This window comes from Corvus hawaiiensis, chromosome 5 (assembly GCF_020740725.1).
Source record: "Corvus hawaiiensis isolate bCorHaw1 chromosome 5, bCorHaw1.pri.cur, whole genome shotgun sequence".
NCBI lineage: Eukaryota > Metazoa > Chordata > Aves > Passeriformes > Corvidae > Corvus > Corvus hawaiiensis.
This window is the reverse complement of record NC_063217.1, coordinates 42,755,816-42,772,416: the sequence shown is the minus strand read 5'-3', so window position 1 is coordinate 42,772,416 and position 16,601 is coordinate 42,755,816. Positions and strand designations below refer to the sequence as shown.

Genomic DNA, 16,601 nt, shown 5'->3' with positions numbered 1-16,601 from the left:
CATGAATTCATTGACTTGCTACAGTGTGGAGCACCAGGCTCTGGCTAACTCATGCTGAACGAGCAAGCAGCAAACCCCAGCCAGGAAGAGACATCATCAACACAGAAGATATGTGGTTTGACCCTTGGTCATGGCTGCAGTTCAGCATTCCATGGGCAATTTTTTCATGCTTCTTTGTTCAAAATGGTTGCAGACTATTACAATTGTGTTTCTTGCACTTTAGGAGAGCTTAGGTTAATAAAGGAAAACAAGCTCACGAGTACCGAGCACACTCCAGCTGATTGAGTCATTTCTTCACTATCAATTCAAATGGGATGTCTTCCCTTCAGCACAGCAGGTTCTGCAGTCATACAAGTGCTTTGTATGACTGATGCAATGGAAATACCAAAAGAATAAGTTAAATTTTGACACTTCAATAAAAACCATTTCACTAACGATGACAGTGATTTGGCACATCTGGAAGAAAGGAGAAAAGAACTGACATACAAGCAGATTTTCTTGCTTGGGATGTTCTTCCCAAGCTCTGTACATGACTCATAACCTGCCAGCATGCTGCCAAAAGGCATATCAGAGAATGGGACTCTATAGCCCAAGGGACACACACCTCACATCATTTTTCCTTCCCATAAGAGGAGGTAAAGTAGGAAAAAAATAATAAAACAATACCTCTCTCCTGTGCAGTTCAAGCTGCACAGTTCTGGAAACAATGGAGTCCTCGGTGACCTATGTTTGTCTGTGATGTGAGTGAACAGAGGAGGCAATAAAATGTTTAAGAGAAGGATGAGAGAACAGATGAACACATGCTACCAAACTCAGTGTCTAACAACAAATGATTCAACATAAGAGACTGAACCGAGGTTCTTACACTTCAGCAGTCCTCCATTGTAGAAACTCAGGATGGTTATTTATTGACTCAATTAAAAAATAGGTGAATGACAACCTTGTTTCTATGACAAGGCATTGATGTTTCTAGGGAGAGGAAGTTTTAGTACTTAATACTACTTTTACATTGTAGTATACCAAGGAAATTGCCAAAGTTAACACAAAAGACTCATTTTAGACAGAAATGTTACCTGAAGAGATTATTTAAGGAAATATGATGGCATTCTTCATCATAACCCATGTCCTCATACTGAAATAGCAACTATGACTCTTCAGCCTGATTCAGTGAAGTACACAATTTAGAAGCTTTAGGGACAGCTTTTACTTACATTTTTATATTTCACTTAATTTTGCTCTACATATTCAGCTGTTTAACCAGTTAGGACATTCAGATTTTCCTTCTTCACCAGTTTAACTTTTGATTGCCTTATATAATAAAACACTCTCAAGGTTCAAGATGCAAATCCCCAGTTTAGAAAAAATATGCAACATCCGAATTGCTTTTGGTAATGTAAGAAAAAGGAAGTAGAAGCCCATGTAAACTAGAGTTCTGCAGAACTCCAAAGCATTGTCACAAATAGGGCTTGGGGAGTGGCTCTTTGGCCTCCAAACAGCTTGAGAACCTTAAACAAATAACTTGCCCTCACAGTTCTCAGTGCAGGATTGTGTATCCCAAAACTCACACCCAAATTATGCACCCATTGAGTTAAAATGGAGGCAAATAACTAGGAGAAACCTATTAAGAGCAACAGAAAGAAATTTTAGGGAATGACCTATCTCTTGTCTCATGCTTAATGCCTTGAAGGTCTCTTATGTAATCCATGTACCAGAATATCCTTTACCAGCCCAGCAGATTTTAAGGCAATGTCCTATATAACCAGAACAGAAAAAGTGGCCAGAGAAATTCTTCATGTATACCTTTTGTTTCACAAAGCACCTAGCAAGGGTGCCAGTCTTTGAAAGGCATTGTGCTTTTCACTGTAGTTTTCTGTCAAATTAATCCATGTGAATATAGCTATCACAAAATCCTGTGCATACTCCGAAATAACATATAGAATGTATTAATGCACTGTAATTACAAAAGTTCATCTGCATCAACACATCTTGAATACCCAAGTCACAGACAAGTCTCTTGTAGGGTGTATATGAACAGAATTCCACTGAATTACTACGTAAAAATATATCAATAAGCCTAATTCTCTTTTATATTCAGTAGTAAAGGTGTCACTGTTATCAACTGTTGCAATATTTTAAACACAGAAGTCAATACACAACAGGCATTTTCAAAAAAGAAAAAAAAGGAAAAAGGAAAGAAGGAAAAACAGGAAAAGGGAAAAAAAGGAAAAAGGAAAACAAGAAAAGAAAAAGAAGAGAAAAAAGTTTCCCAAACCAGAGATTTACCAGAAAAATATAGCTAGCCACCACAACCAGAGAAAGTGAAACAGAGAGAGACAAAAAGGAGAACCATTAAGAAAGAGAAAGCAATTTATAAAGCAAGGAAAAATAACATTCAAATAAAGCTATGTTGCTTTTCAACATAATCAGAATATTATGCCTTCTCTTCAGGCAGTCTAAGAGAAGATAACCCTCAAACCTCAAATTTGGCAAGTTAGATACTTGCCAAACTAAACTCAAGTTAGATAGTTCATGTTCTTCATATGAAAAGAGAGAGCTTTGTTTGTACACACACGGGATATTTATGACACCACTTGTGGCACCTGTGGCTGAAGGTAAACAGTTGCTATGTTCCAAGCAGTGCTTCGAAAATGTAGCAATTCCTTAAACATTGGTGGAGCAGCACAGCCATCTCCAGTCCTTTACACTTAGCAGACCAAGCTGAAGAAAAGCTTTTTTTGTTTCTTCTGTGGGGTTCAAAAAGAAAAAAGGCATTGAGAGTATCTGGAGATAGCTGCAGTGACCCTTGGGAAAGAGCTGGAAATGCCAGAAATGAGAAGAACTTGTGGGAGCCATCCTGATGTACTGACTAAGTTTGATGCAGAAGAAAATACAGCGCACACAAAATAAAAGGTAGCAGCAGACCTTCCGTGACCAACAAAACCAGCAGTGGTATAAACACAGGGAGGCAACTTCCTACAAATACAGAGAAGTATACAAGTCATGCCCCAACACCCACTGAAGCAAACAAGTTTTGCACAGAGAACTGATGCCATTTTTATCTCCTCCCAACCACAAACATCACCACTTTAACTTCCTCTTCCGAAACCAAGAATTAGCACTGGAAAATTGCTTCAGTGGTGAAGAAAAGCATGCTGTCTTCTACTCAGACTCACAATATAGACACCATCTTCCTGCATTTTTATATATAAAAAAATGGTTCTGGCAAATATAGAGAGAAAACAGCTTTTTTCTACTCCTCTCATATTCTAAGATGATTTTTAAAAAAAAGCTGAAGCTGAAATGTGTGGTACTAAAAAACCCACAACTTAATAAACAAAAGAAGAATGAAATTTTGCTCCTTTTCTGAAAACTAGAGTTCTTAGTTGTTTATACAAGGTGCTATATGGTCTCAATTATATCCTACACCAGACAGCCACATCTTTTCTTTGGTGTCCCTCAATGTTTAGGCTGTTTGAATTTTTTAGATCCCTGCAAATCCTCCAGTTTCTTTCTCTAGTGCTTTTGCTCGGTAGAGACTAGTTATTACACCTTTCCAAGGACTGCAGTGTGAGGGCTGTAGGAGCAGGGCTGGCTCCTGAGACCCCGTAATTCTTTAGGCATTCATTTGTCACAAGCTCCAACCTAGTGCATTAGGGGACAATTTAGAGTTCATACAGTCTCTCGAACTTTCAAGGAGTCTAGACTCTTTACCTAATGAAGTCACATAAAAAAATACAAATATCTGTGAAACAACAGATGCTGGCATACTCTACTGCACTTCAAATTCCTTGCCATATTTTAGCATTCCTTGGGGCTAGGTCAGAGGTTCAACACACAGCTTTTCTTTAGAAAAGGGCACCAATTTCCCCCTTTTAAGGTAATTTGTTCCCTTTTTTTTCTCCTCTCCAAACCTTGCTACTTAAAGCACTTTTTTTTTAATAACCCCCTCCTCTTCACCTGGGGACTCTTCCATCAGCTTCCTTAGGTCAGCCAAGTACCACCAGATGATCTGTTGCTAAGTTACTGCTCCTCTGTGTTTCAGACTCAAAAAATGATCTGTCTGGGGCAACAGCCAACTTTTTGTAAAATATCTTTCCAAATACATGTTCACTGTAGTTAAAAAGACCTGTTATCTTTGCTCTCTGGCATTGCAGATACTCTCCCTCTTCTCCCTGGTAGATTTTGTAACAATACAGGAACAAAAGACTGCCAAGAAAGAGACCAAGCTCCATGTTCACAGGCTTGTTGTAGACTCTGTACCAAGCACTGAAGAGAAGTCCCATGCTGCACAACAATTGGACCTAAAGCCCACCCTCTCCCTCTCATTTTAATAGCATGAAACAAACCTGGAGACCATGTTCAGAGCAGGTGTTTTTGTTTTACATGAAGCTACTCAGGCCAGCTGTATTTTGCTGTAGCAAATGGGTGGACTTGTATGTATGGATTTGTTCTGATGCTTCCATCAGAACTCAAATACATTACATTTTGACCTTATGCAGCATCTTTAAGGTTTCCCAGATCTTACATCTTTTTTCCTCAAAATCTGCAGTTACAGCCTGATACTTATTTCCCAGTTATTAGATTTAAGCCCCATTAATTCCTCGTGTCTCACCTGAATTATTCTAGAGTCCCTGAGCATCCACAAGTGGCATATTGAGAAGTTAAGAGAAAATGAGAAAATTTTTCTCTTCCTTGATTCCTGCAGGCAAAAACTGTCTACAACAGGAGATTTGATGAGCACCAGACTTGGATCTCACTCTGTGTTCTTAGAGAGGTTGTGAGTGGTTCCAGACTGTGACAAAAAACATTTTTCAAACTCCTCCCTATGCCCAGCCATGAATTCTACAACTGATTTGAAGTTTTACAACTGTTTTGATTCCTCACATTTTTGTCTTGTTTGGGATGGCAAGAACACTGGCCGCCAGTTTACCTTGCAGATACACCACCCAACACAAGCATTCCTCACAAAGCCAGTACCTTCTTTTTTCCAACTAACCACATGGAAATCACTACCTTCTTTTTTCCAACTAAGCACATGGAATAACTTACAAAACAAAGACAGAAAGCTCCTTGTTAAAGATATGTGGCAAAAATCTTGCTTCTTCCCTGTCTACCAAATAAGCTAATAGGGGTTTTTCAACTGTCTTCAAGCAGGAATTTGATGTCACTCCTACAGCATCAGGAGATGAATTTAGAAGACAATTTAGGAGAAAATATTGTCAGGCCCTTAAAAAAAAAAGACAATTTAAAAGGAATAGAAAATTAATTTAGCGATAAGCTGAGCCATGATATAAGTGCAAGATTCAAAAATGAGTCTTTACTGTAAAAACTATTTCCAACAGCCTCATTTACAACAGATAGTATTATAGTCTTGTATTTTACAATGCAAGTGTTTGCAGGATAAAAGACTACTGACAGTGAATAAAGGCATGAAAACTCTGGTCTCATCAGTGTTAAAAATAATCTAGATGACAGAGATACACAAAAGCAATTTATAATAGCTAAAAAAGATGGAAGGACACAGAATGAACTTGCACATGAAATTGTTTCAAGATTGTTGTTCCAGAGGCCATTTTTGTCTGGAAAGCAGTTTTTGTCATCTGTCTAGACTACTTCCAGTGACCATAGAGGGGACCGACCAGCAAGCACATTTGCTCCTTTGCCACATAGACATCCACATTTCCCACCAAGAGGATTTCCAGAGACCCTGCCTGGGAACACAGACTGAGACACACCCTTCAGGGTACCTGCCCTGTAATTTAAATACAGCCTCGATGTATTTTTCAGATGCTGTCTCACATGAGACTCTTATTCTGGAAGCCATGTGTTTGTCACTAATGTCTCCACAGCGGTAGAAGGGAATAAGGTCTGCAGGTTGATTGGAAAACCATTTATTACCTAGAAGTGAAGGGCCATGAGGCACCGTGTGCATGCAAGCACACCACCATCAGCAGGAACTGTATGCCAGGTGGGAATTCAGGTCAAGGCTAGGAATTTTTCCCTGTTACTGGTGTTAGGATTCTTCAAGATTACCAACAATGTGATGACATTAAAAAGGATAGTAGGGAGCAGCAAAGTGTGTGTGATTTATGAGCTTTTACTGAGTTCAAAGTTTGCTCTCCTTCTGAAAACAAATGAATTTCTGTATTTATATTGGGGCATTCAACACATTGCATTATGTCTCTGTTGTACCTGTGCTTCCACCTCTCAAAATCCCACCTCAGTTAGCACAGAGAAACAATAATGAAATTGCAATAAAGCATTTTTAAAAAAAGGAATAATAATAAAAAAAAGCCATCAGGATTTTCACTGAGAAGAGATAAAAATTCCACAAGGGACCTTACTATTGCTATCAATTCTTATGCTGAAAGCTGGAAGTTAACACAGTAAGGAGTGATACTATATAAACCTAAAATAGAACACTCTCTCTAAGCAACAATTATGGCTTAAAGATGTTGAATGCTTGTGACTGTGCACACAACCCTTGACTGTATTATATTCTGTGGGGGCTATCCTCAGATAGCGATTTGGAATCCTGAAATCAATTGATGTCATCTGAGGAGCCGCCTTATGAGAGTCTGACACTTTTATTAAACTGAGAATACCAATGCACTTATTTACTCCTGTACCTCTTGAACAGAAGTCCAATTACTATTCAGGGATTTATTGGACTATATTCATGGCTACTGATATTGTTCAGAGTGTTATTTTAGCTGATTTTAAACTGAGATATATAACACAATTTCTACAAGCGGTTGCATAACCCACTGTCCCAACATATCACTGTTTTCATGACCGGTTACATTAATTCCTTGATGCACAGGCTGCTAATTCTGACACAGTGGAATAACATTCACATTGCCAGTAAAATTTTTTGTTCCCTGTGAAAAATGCACTTTTATCCCAAATTACTCTATCTTAAGGGAAAACAAGGAGAAATAAATGCAACGACTCCATGAAAGATTGGTGTGTGTGTCTTCTTGGGAGCAACTAGTCTCAGAGCTGCAGTCAAACACGCCTTGTGTTTAGTTTCAGAGGTTTTGATCAATTGAAGTCGCTTCAAAGCTCTGTTTACATTATCTTCTGATCTCAGATTATCTTTGCATTCAGCCTACATATTGAGCTATATCACACACTCAGAGTCCCCTCTTACCGAAATATCAATTCAGTGTACTGGGAGGAAAAGTGGCACCCTAGTTAAAGCAAGAGAGAAGCTACTGTCTCTTTTTCTCAATATTCAAAGAAACTGCAAATATTATCTGATGTAAAGCAGTCTCTACTAAGCTCTTGCCTTGTCTACAATCAAGGCCACTTAGAACTTCACAATCAGTGTGAAGTAGCCACAGACAGGCATGGGAGTGTCGCTCCTGCTCAGAAACATCTAAATCAGCTCACTGAATGCTTATGCATCTCAGTTCAAAACACAGCCAACGTGCTCTCCCTGTCTGGCTGGTGACTGGACATAAGAGATTAACACAGCATTCCCAAAACCTGCAAATAGAGCATGAGGTTTGCCTCAATTCCCCCAAATGAAGCTGCCTCATTTCCCTAAAAACACTTCAGAGTAGTGAACCACCCCCCCCCCCCCCCCCCCCCCCCCCCCCGTCTCCAAACCTAAAGAGTAGTAAAACCCAGGAAAGGGTAGGTAGACATGAAACACTGACTCTTACACGGAACAATTTGGGGACTGTTAAAGGAAGAAGTGGGAACTAAAAGCCACTCTCCCGTTTTGAGGTTAAGAGAGATGAAATTGTAGCTCCCAGGGCGACTTTCTGCAGAATACTCTGGCTACCTCTATGCCTACTTCGATGTGCAAGGGAACCTGCATTTTCTGCTTCTCTCATGGATTGAAGCAATTTCTGTTCAACACACCACAGTCCAATTCAGCTTTGCTAAAGCAAACAGTTGAAGAAACGTGTAAATCTTAAGAGGTGCATGTACGTGTGAAGCACAAATACACCCTCATGTCCTGCTTTGCAGCAACAAAGCATAGACCTGTCCTGCACTTCTTTGCCACCAGCTCTTTAAAGCAAAACACTCTGGGCTCTGAACAAAGCCCCTTTGTTAAATAACAACCCAGCAGGTACAGGACCTTCATTTCATGCTTTCTCCATTAAAATGCAAATCTCTGCCTTGACACAATGACACTCAAAATGGAATTCTGTACAAGTAATGCTGCGCCATAGAGCTTGTGTCATCTACTGATAATGAGTACTTTTACAACTCTTTTAATTGCTTTCATGTTTATAATTTTGTGGACATATTTTCTTCAGGAGGGAATTATTTTTAATATAGTCTTAACAAGAAAGACATATAGTACAAGATGTGAGCTCAATTAAGTTTTCTGATCTGTAATAATAAATTCCATGCTAAATTAACAGACACAATGAAACAAGTAGCAAAATATGATTAATAGGACGATTCTAGCCAATAGGTTTTTCTAATCTGGGGATCTGACAGTTTCATAAAAACAGCAGACAAGAAGAAATAATGGCAAAGTTAAAATCACAACAATGGTAATAGATAATAAACTACGTATTTCAAAAGATTATGTTGCAAGTGTAACGTTGCACCAAAATTTATTGATCAAAAAAATGGCTGTTTATAAAGTTATCTTTCACTTCTTGTTCTTGTACATATGGAAATCAGAAAAGCCCCAGATCTTAAACTACACAGCAAACTGGCCCAGCTAGAGAATTTACATAGTCACCTGAATAAAGCAGGAAGAAACTTTAACCACAGGAGACCTGTGGTTAAAGACACAGTACTTTATGAAAATCCACAGCTAGCACTTGTTTCTGGATGACTGTCAAAGAATATCACTGTAAATACTGAACTGGTATCTTACAACAAGAGGCATAATTCTGCTCTGCTTTTTGAAATTTAAATGCTGTTAAGTGCTTTTGCTTCTTTTTAGTTTGAGGATCAATTTATCACCATTATGAAGGTAAAACCATACAAGAAAATTCTGCTTTTAGAGCACTGGAAACAAAGAATATTAACGAGTCTGAACCCACTTTCCTTTTCCATCCAACAAGTCAGTCAAGGGCCAGCATCAGAAAGGTTTTGATATAAGCTCCAGTTGCACGTCCTTTATTTGGAAGCCTGATGTGGCCCCCATGCACTGCCCTATTAGACCCCCATGTACTATTCACCTTCACACAATTACTACTCATCAACTCATCTGGCATTCCAGGGCAAACAAACAGTCTTAGAACATTTAATTCCTTTAGAAAACCAAAAGGAACAGATTTGTTCAACCCAGGTCCAACAGTGGACATAAGCACCTCTGACTCTCTAAGTCAACTATTTTTAGCTCAAGAGATTTCCTGTTTCCCTCTACTTATTAGCCCACCATGACTTTCTCTTCCAAGTACTAACCCAACCTCCCACTGACCTAAGGGACACACTTTAAACTCCGAGCATTCACAACACCCTGTGGGAATAATTTTCAGAATTACAATACCTGCTCTGTGAAAAACAATGTTTTTAACTCAGCTCTTGCTGGTTTCACCCAGTGCTCCCTAGCTCCTGCACCAGAGAGGTGCAGATGGAGGGATGGCTACCTGCCCACTCCCTGCCCCTCAACATGCCTCCATTCCCCACCTACAGATGCACTGCTGAAAAACACTATTTATGTAAAGCAAGGTCTTCCAAAAGCACATATTCTGACAAAACTGCATCAGTATTGCCTCAATAATTTTACCTATACTCACTGTTTTTACTGTGATTAAAAATTAATTAAAAGATCTGGCTCAGTGCTCATGTAATAGTATCTCCTTTTCCAAAATAAACTATAAACTCTTTAGCTGACACAAATATCCTGCCCTGAGAGATGTGACTTCCCTAAGTAAATTGCACCAAGCAATAAAAAGATCCATAACAATACTACTGTATGCTAAAATCGCTTCTTGACAGAATTGTCAAGTACTTGACAAAACTGTATTTTATTCATGTGAACTTCAAAAAAAAGTCATAAAAATCCTTCTGGCTGTTTCTGAATCATAAAATACAAAAATGCAAACAACATTCTTCAGTTCTATCCACATTAAAAATTCCTGCTCAAAAGATGTAATAAATTATTTTCCCAGGACCTAGATTATAAAGCAACTTTTTCTAAGTCATAAAATCATGGAATAACTTTTGGCAGCATGACGGTCTTTCGTCACTAAAATTCACCTAACTGAAAACTTTCTCATCATAAACAGCAGCAAATCTATCATATTATGCCACACACTCCTCAGAAAATTCTACTTTTTATTTCAATAGGGTGATGTAGGGTAATAAAAACAAAACACAGAATTATTTTGGTTGCTTTGCCCTCTTAGCTCATACTTGGAATCTATGTCTTAGTATTTCCATGGTAGTAGTGAATAGGGCAAATTACAATTTCAATGTTTGTCTACAAATAATGTGTTAAGTTTGCACTTGCTTTTATTGTCAAGTAAAACTTGTGGCTTGAACGTGCCTATGTTGTTTCAGCCTAACTCTCAGCTGATTTACAGAGGAGCAATTTCACTGCAGACCAAAAAGCCAAAATGAAGTCAACACCAGTCCTTAACAATTCACATCACTGAGCTGTCAAGCAGGATCAGTGTCTGCTTCTTCACCTTTGAATGTCCAGAAAATGCAGCAAACTCTCTAGACCCGATTTTCCCCACAAATTTGAATGAAATAAACCAGGAATATCGCCATCACAATTGCCATCATTGTGTGTAAGGGTCAGTGGACTTCTCTTCTAAATTCCACTCTGAAAGGTTGGGAGTTCCTCTTAAGGTAAAACATCTAATTAATTCTGATTTCACTTTTATTTGCAGCCTATCAGTTAAAAAGAATACAAAGGTTACAGCTCAGCTATAGGGATGAAATCAGGGAAAGTTTTTAAAAACCACTCTCATTCAAAGAACTTAAATATTCAAGTCCCATCAAAAACACTTACAATTTTTAGAATCATAGATGCTTTTGCAACCCCACTGCATGCAGCTAGACAGGAGCCTATGAATTTTGCATGCTTTGCTTTCCATTTCAGCGGTGAACTGCAATGAATCTGGGACAGAGACCCTCTGCTGAATCAGGACTCCTCATTTTGCAGGAACAAACACTTTTGGAGCTGCCATTAAGCAAGGTACCATAACTTCATTTAAAGGTACACAATTTCTTTTGTTCCAGATAACATAGAAAGCCATGAAACATTAACATGCCCAACCATTTCCAGCATCAAATCCAGGATTTGAGAGTGAAACATTAAAACATGCCTGACAGTTAAAAGATTGCAAATGAGCACAGTGGAAGCTGGCAATCCTGTTTTCATTTTCTCATTGCACTGTCCAGACTTTGTGACAGCAGCCCAAGCAAATACCTGCCACAGTGAGACCTGCTGTGACCCTGAGACAATGGGAGTGAGCTCCATTATTAAAAACCACTGTGAGCAATGCAGCTGTGTTTCGGTGCTAGTATGCCTCCACCTCATTCTTCTGCTGAAGTACACAAAACAATATTAAGTATCAGTCCACTAGAATAAAGCACTGCATTAGTTTAGCATTTTGTTGTGAAATGACACTCAGTGAGAATACATTTAGTACAGTTTGGCCCTGGAGGATAGAACAATCAGCAAATGGATTTTACAGCTAGGAGCTCCCTGAATCCAGAAAATCAGAAGCTCAGGTCTTTCTCATCCTTCAACGAAGTGAAGCACTGGGATACACAATGAATTCAGAAATCATCATAAGAGAGGCCAGAGCAAGTATTGTGAGGAGTGAAATGAGTAAATGGGCTTTCAGAGCCAGGCCACACTCAAAACAGACATGTTGCTGTTAGTTTTAATCTCTGACAACCACTTTTGTCCTTGCAACTGAAGAAATGAATGTATGGCTTTCCAATAATTAGACTGGAGTGTGTTTTCAGGAGAAGGGTGTAACAAAAAAAAAAAAAAAAAAAAAAAAAAAAAAAAAAAAAAAAAATCCCTTAATTGCGTGGCATGAAAGTGGTGGTGATTCTGAATGTTAGTTCCAAATGATTACATTATGGTCTCTTATAACCTTTCCCACTGCACTATTTCCCAAGATAGCAAATCTATAAAGTAACTGGGTAAGAATTGGGAGTGGACTATTCAAAGCTTTCCAGTTCTTTCACAATTTTCTGATAGGCTTAAGAATCTAAGGATAGAAATACCATTTCAGGCTGACAACATACGCAGTCACCGTGATCACAAGACCTGACAGATCTGGCCATCTGAGTTAATCTTTGGCCTGGAAATGTCAATATTTGACTCTTCTCTAGTTTTTCTTTTAGTCACATGGGAGATCACTTCAGAAGCAGCAAAATTGCAAAGCTGTTCTGACATCAACTCAGCCTTTAATCACGGTAATTTAAGACTTAGATTTTGAAGCTGCACGTACTTTGAGCCACTTTGCTGAAAGCATTGGATCCAGTGAAACAAACTTTTGTGAAAATTACTGGGCTAAATAAGTATTGCTGTAAATATGAACAGGAACTTAGTGGAAAACAGGTGTGAGATAAGCAGTCTTGAGTTGGTCTAACATTCAGAGGGTAAGGAAGTAGAAGAGGAGATAAGCTGCACCTGTGTGTTTTCTGTGTTTGTGAATTCTACATTTTCATCACCCATTTACACGGAACGCTGCTCACTTCAGAGCTTGAGTTTGATCCCCCAGCTAAGATACTTATTTCACACATACATGCTAAGTGCAAAATCAGTTCTAGTCACACCATCCTTCTATTGCATTTGGTTTTGATCAACTCAGACCGAATAAACAGCTCAAAATACTATTTTGAATTACCACTGAAGAGGCTCAACATTTGAACCTAAATTTTGCTCCACTGAAAACTTTCAAGGTTCGTACTGCTGGAGTTATCCTGGGGAGACACTGTATAGACTTATTTCACATTTTAAGAAATACCTAAAGATTGAAGGACTCCATTTGAAATAAAGTTAGATAAGGAACCACATACAAATAAACAAACAACTGTCTTATCATTTCTAAGGAAATAACAGTAGCAATGAACATAAACTAGAATGTACTTTTCCCATAGGTCACAAAAGAGTGAAAAAAAGACTCCTTAGAAAAAGGTGATATTTCAGTATAGTTCATATTAATGTATTTTATATTCTATTTTCTCTGTTACATTGTACAGTAAATACATTTGGTTTTAGCTTTCCTTAGTGAGATTATATCGACCAGGGGGTGAGGGAAGCAGTAAGAACTGCCCTTTTTTGTATGTGTGCATCTTGGTCTCAGGTAAGGTGTGTGATCTGTTTATTGTACATGACTACCTGACTCATACTAAATGGAAGTGGATTTAGTTGTGGTCTCTACTCCTGAAGGTAAGGTTAATCACACCAATACATAACCTGCCCCAGAACTGGCCTCAAATAACAGGAAACAGAGACAGCTGGAATGAGGAGTGAACTTTCTGCTGTCTGGTACAGTCAAACTCCAAACAAAGCTTTTTCCTCATTCACTTGTGTGTTGAGTAACAGGGTATGACCTCACATTGGCATTCCTCCCTGGAGCACAATCCCAAAGGTCTCTGCTCCACACTTGTCATTGCTTCCTACAAAGTCCGCAGAAAGCAAACATCTTTACAAGGTAATGGTAGTCAAATTCCTTTCCACCAAATGCTAAACCTTTCATCATAGTCAGCTGGAAATGGACTGCTAAACCTAAGACCAGGTTTGCTTTTACAGCTATGGTGAAACTTGCATGGAAAAGATTATGCTCATACATTTTCTCAGGATTACCAAAACATCTATGTAAACTATTGCAAATGATCAGAAAAAAGCTTTTGTACTGACATCCTGAAGAAACTTTGGAAATACACATAATACAACAATAAAAGTGGCTACCATCCATTACGTATTTTCAGCTGAATACAATAAGATTCCAGAAATACCTATTCACTGGTAGTACATTACAATAACATGACTAAAACCAATTTCTTACACTATGTTCTTGCTATGCTACCTTTGCAAATACCCGAGCTATTGTATAGCTCAGCTGTTCAAATTTCTTTTTCTAAACTGATGTCTTAAATGTGGTGGCATTAAGCAATAACAATGTGTGATGTAAGTAAAAGTTCTCTGCATGTAAAAGCGCTAATAGTGGTAGGACATTTTCCTGTTTCTTCAGCTCTGCATTTTATAAAAGGAGAAAACACTTCTCACACCATCAAGGCAAACAAGGCATGCCACATTAGCTTTCCTCTGTCACAACTGGTTAGGTGTGCTGCATTGCTCCTCCATGCAGCCAGGCACAAAGAGGCTTGTCAAAGCAGTGACAACTTCTTCAGACCTGGCTTTTAGGATTTACTTTGATGTGGAAAACTATCACTCTGCACGCCATGAACAACTTAATTCACAACACTGACAGTTCATGTGTATTAAAAAGGTAGATGCAATTATAATTTTTGGTTAGGTCAGCATTGTTTCTCTAATGTATGCCTTCTTTGCAAAAGATCTAAAGATGATTTTTATTTTTTAGCCTGTTTTTCTGGTGTCAATCCAAAATGGACTTGCTTTTCTTCTAAGTATTGTACAATAGAACTGCTTGTCAAGTAACTGTAAAACATGTAAGATGTAATTTTTTTAAAAGTTTTTTTTTTTTTAGATTATCTAACACCAGTGAAGCATTTGCCTTTCTACACGATAATAACAAGAAATGATTCTGAGAAAATCCACCTATAAATACTTGCTATTTTTTTTCAGTACATATTATCTTTGGAAAATGTCATTTAGATATTTGTCTGAACCTCTCAAGACTTTATTCTTCTGCCTTTCAGATTCCAATTAAGTCACAAAGCTGCAATCTGCAAGCACCTGACAGAGGAAACTAGCTCCACTGAAAACTAAGCAACTATTTGGTGCTTATGGAGAACGATGTTGAATACCTAAATCTTGGTTACACCTCTCAAATAAGTCCCACCTAAAATGTTTTGGTAACCCAAGGGTTTGTAACAATTCAATTAAACTAACATCAGTAAAGATACTACTATTTCACACTGAGTAGAGCAAATACAGGATTGTGTTAATAACATACAAAGGGGTTTCACAACAGGTTGTTTTCCACACATCCTTCCACTAAATTCTACAGAGTTTAAACTTAGAAGATCTATCACTCATTAATAACATGCAAAGGCAGAAACCTAAATAATGCAGTTCATCTATCAATGGACAGATACCTCAAATTTATCACCCCTAGTCCTATCACAGAGGTGTAGAACAGTCAGTGCTTGTCAAATATGTTCACCTGCCACATCAACACTCAGCAAGCAGAGCTTTCAAAAGACTACGAAGACAAATAAAAGTCACAACACAATATTCAAAATATAAAACTAGCAGGAAGTGTTCTCCTTGCATTCACTGATCACTCACTGCTACCTAATGCATACAGGCCAAAAGAATTATCTATACACATTAGGAAATCCAGCCAAATGGATGTGTGATCTCTACAATGTTCTTGAATCAGCCCTTGACACAGATTATAAGAAAAGACTATGTGTTCTGTGAATGGTTAAATTCTAAAGTTAAATTCTATGGTTAATCTGTTTAATCACGACTAGAAGCTCTCCATTTTTTATTTTTGAATAAAGCTCACAGAAGAAATATAAAAAAGAACAAATGACAGATGGCGAATTTATATTATGCATATTCATACTTTTTTTCTGTCTTTTTACAATACCTTTTTCTGACCTAGTATATAAGTAATTATCATCCAAGACAAAGAAACAGGATGGAGGGGAGCAAAGGTCCAAGCTGAAAAGCCAAATCTATACTCTTCTGCAAACTAAGCTGTTGTTATGAATGTATTTTTCTACAAACCAGTGATCAAAACTTGCTATTCTTTTAACTTTTTCTTCTTTTCATATGTTACCTTTGAGAAAACAGTGAAGTGCCAGTACTTGGGATCCACTGGGATTGCTGGAGTTGTTTACTCTCTACTTCATATTTCCCTGTTAGCAGTTTGCCAGTTCAGCTGATGTAAACAATAAGACTAAAGACAGAATGGGAAACTGAAAAAATTAAATTAATGTAAGCAAGCCCTAACCTGTACATAGAACTAAGATACACTGAGAGTTCAGCGGTCAGTGAACAAGAACTGGAGGTACAATCATTTTCTGGCAGCCAGCTTATTGTTCTGTGTTTGTGCATAAAAATCAATGCTCACAAGCCCTCCAAATACATGGAAGAGAAGATTAAAGTCAAGCCTGTTATTTAAATCCTAATGGTATCTAAGTGAAATGTATCACCCTGAAATCTGACCCATGCCCTTCTGACTTGAAGAACATTACTTTCAATATGTTAAAGCACACTAGTATAACTGATAAAAGGTTTTCCAGATGTAATAAAATTCTGCAATCATCATATAATCATTTTGTGAAGCAGAGATTAGTTTTGGGTTATTCTGAAAGAGAAAAGACAACTCTAGCAAGCCAAATTCACTCCCTTGGCTAAAAGTGACAGTTTTAAAACATTTTTAAAATTTTCTTCTCTTACCCAATTTATCAACTGATGTTTTAAATTCTCTTAAGTCTACTAGTCTTCAACAGACTGCAGATCAATGTTCTTTTTTCTTAATGTACTAGGT

The 16,601-nt window shown here is 37.9% G+C and overlaps 1 protein-coding gene and 1 long non-coding RNA gene across 5 annotated transcripts in view; one reads left to right on the top strand and one right to left on the bottom strand.

Moving 5' to 3' along the window:
* LOC125326602 overlaps nt 1–11,434 on the top strand; it is a 54,403-nt gene extending 42,969 nt beyond the window's left edge. The window contains exons 4-5 of the long non-coding RNA XR_007203909.1: nt 10,483–10,721; nt 11,030–11,434. This is a non-coding gene — a long non-coding RNA (uncharacterized LOC125326602). The remainder of the gene's footprint in view (nt 1–10,482; nt 10,722–11,029) is intronic.
* Nucleotides 1–16,601, bottom strand: part of BANK1 (B cell scaffold protein with ankyrin repeats 1) — a 136,486-nt gene that overhangs the window by 40,049 nt on the left and 79,836 nt on the right. The window lies entirely within an intron of this gene.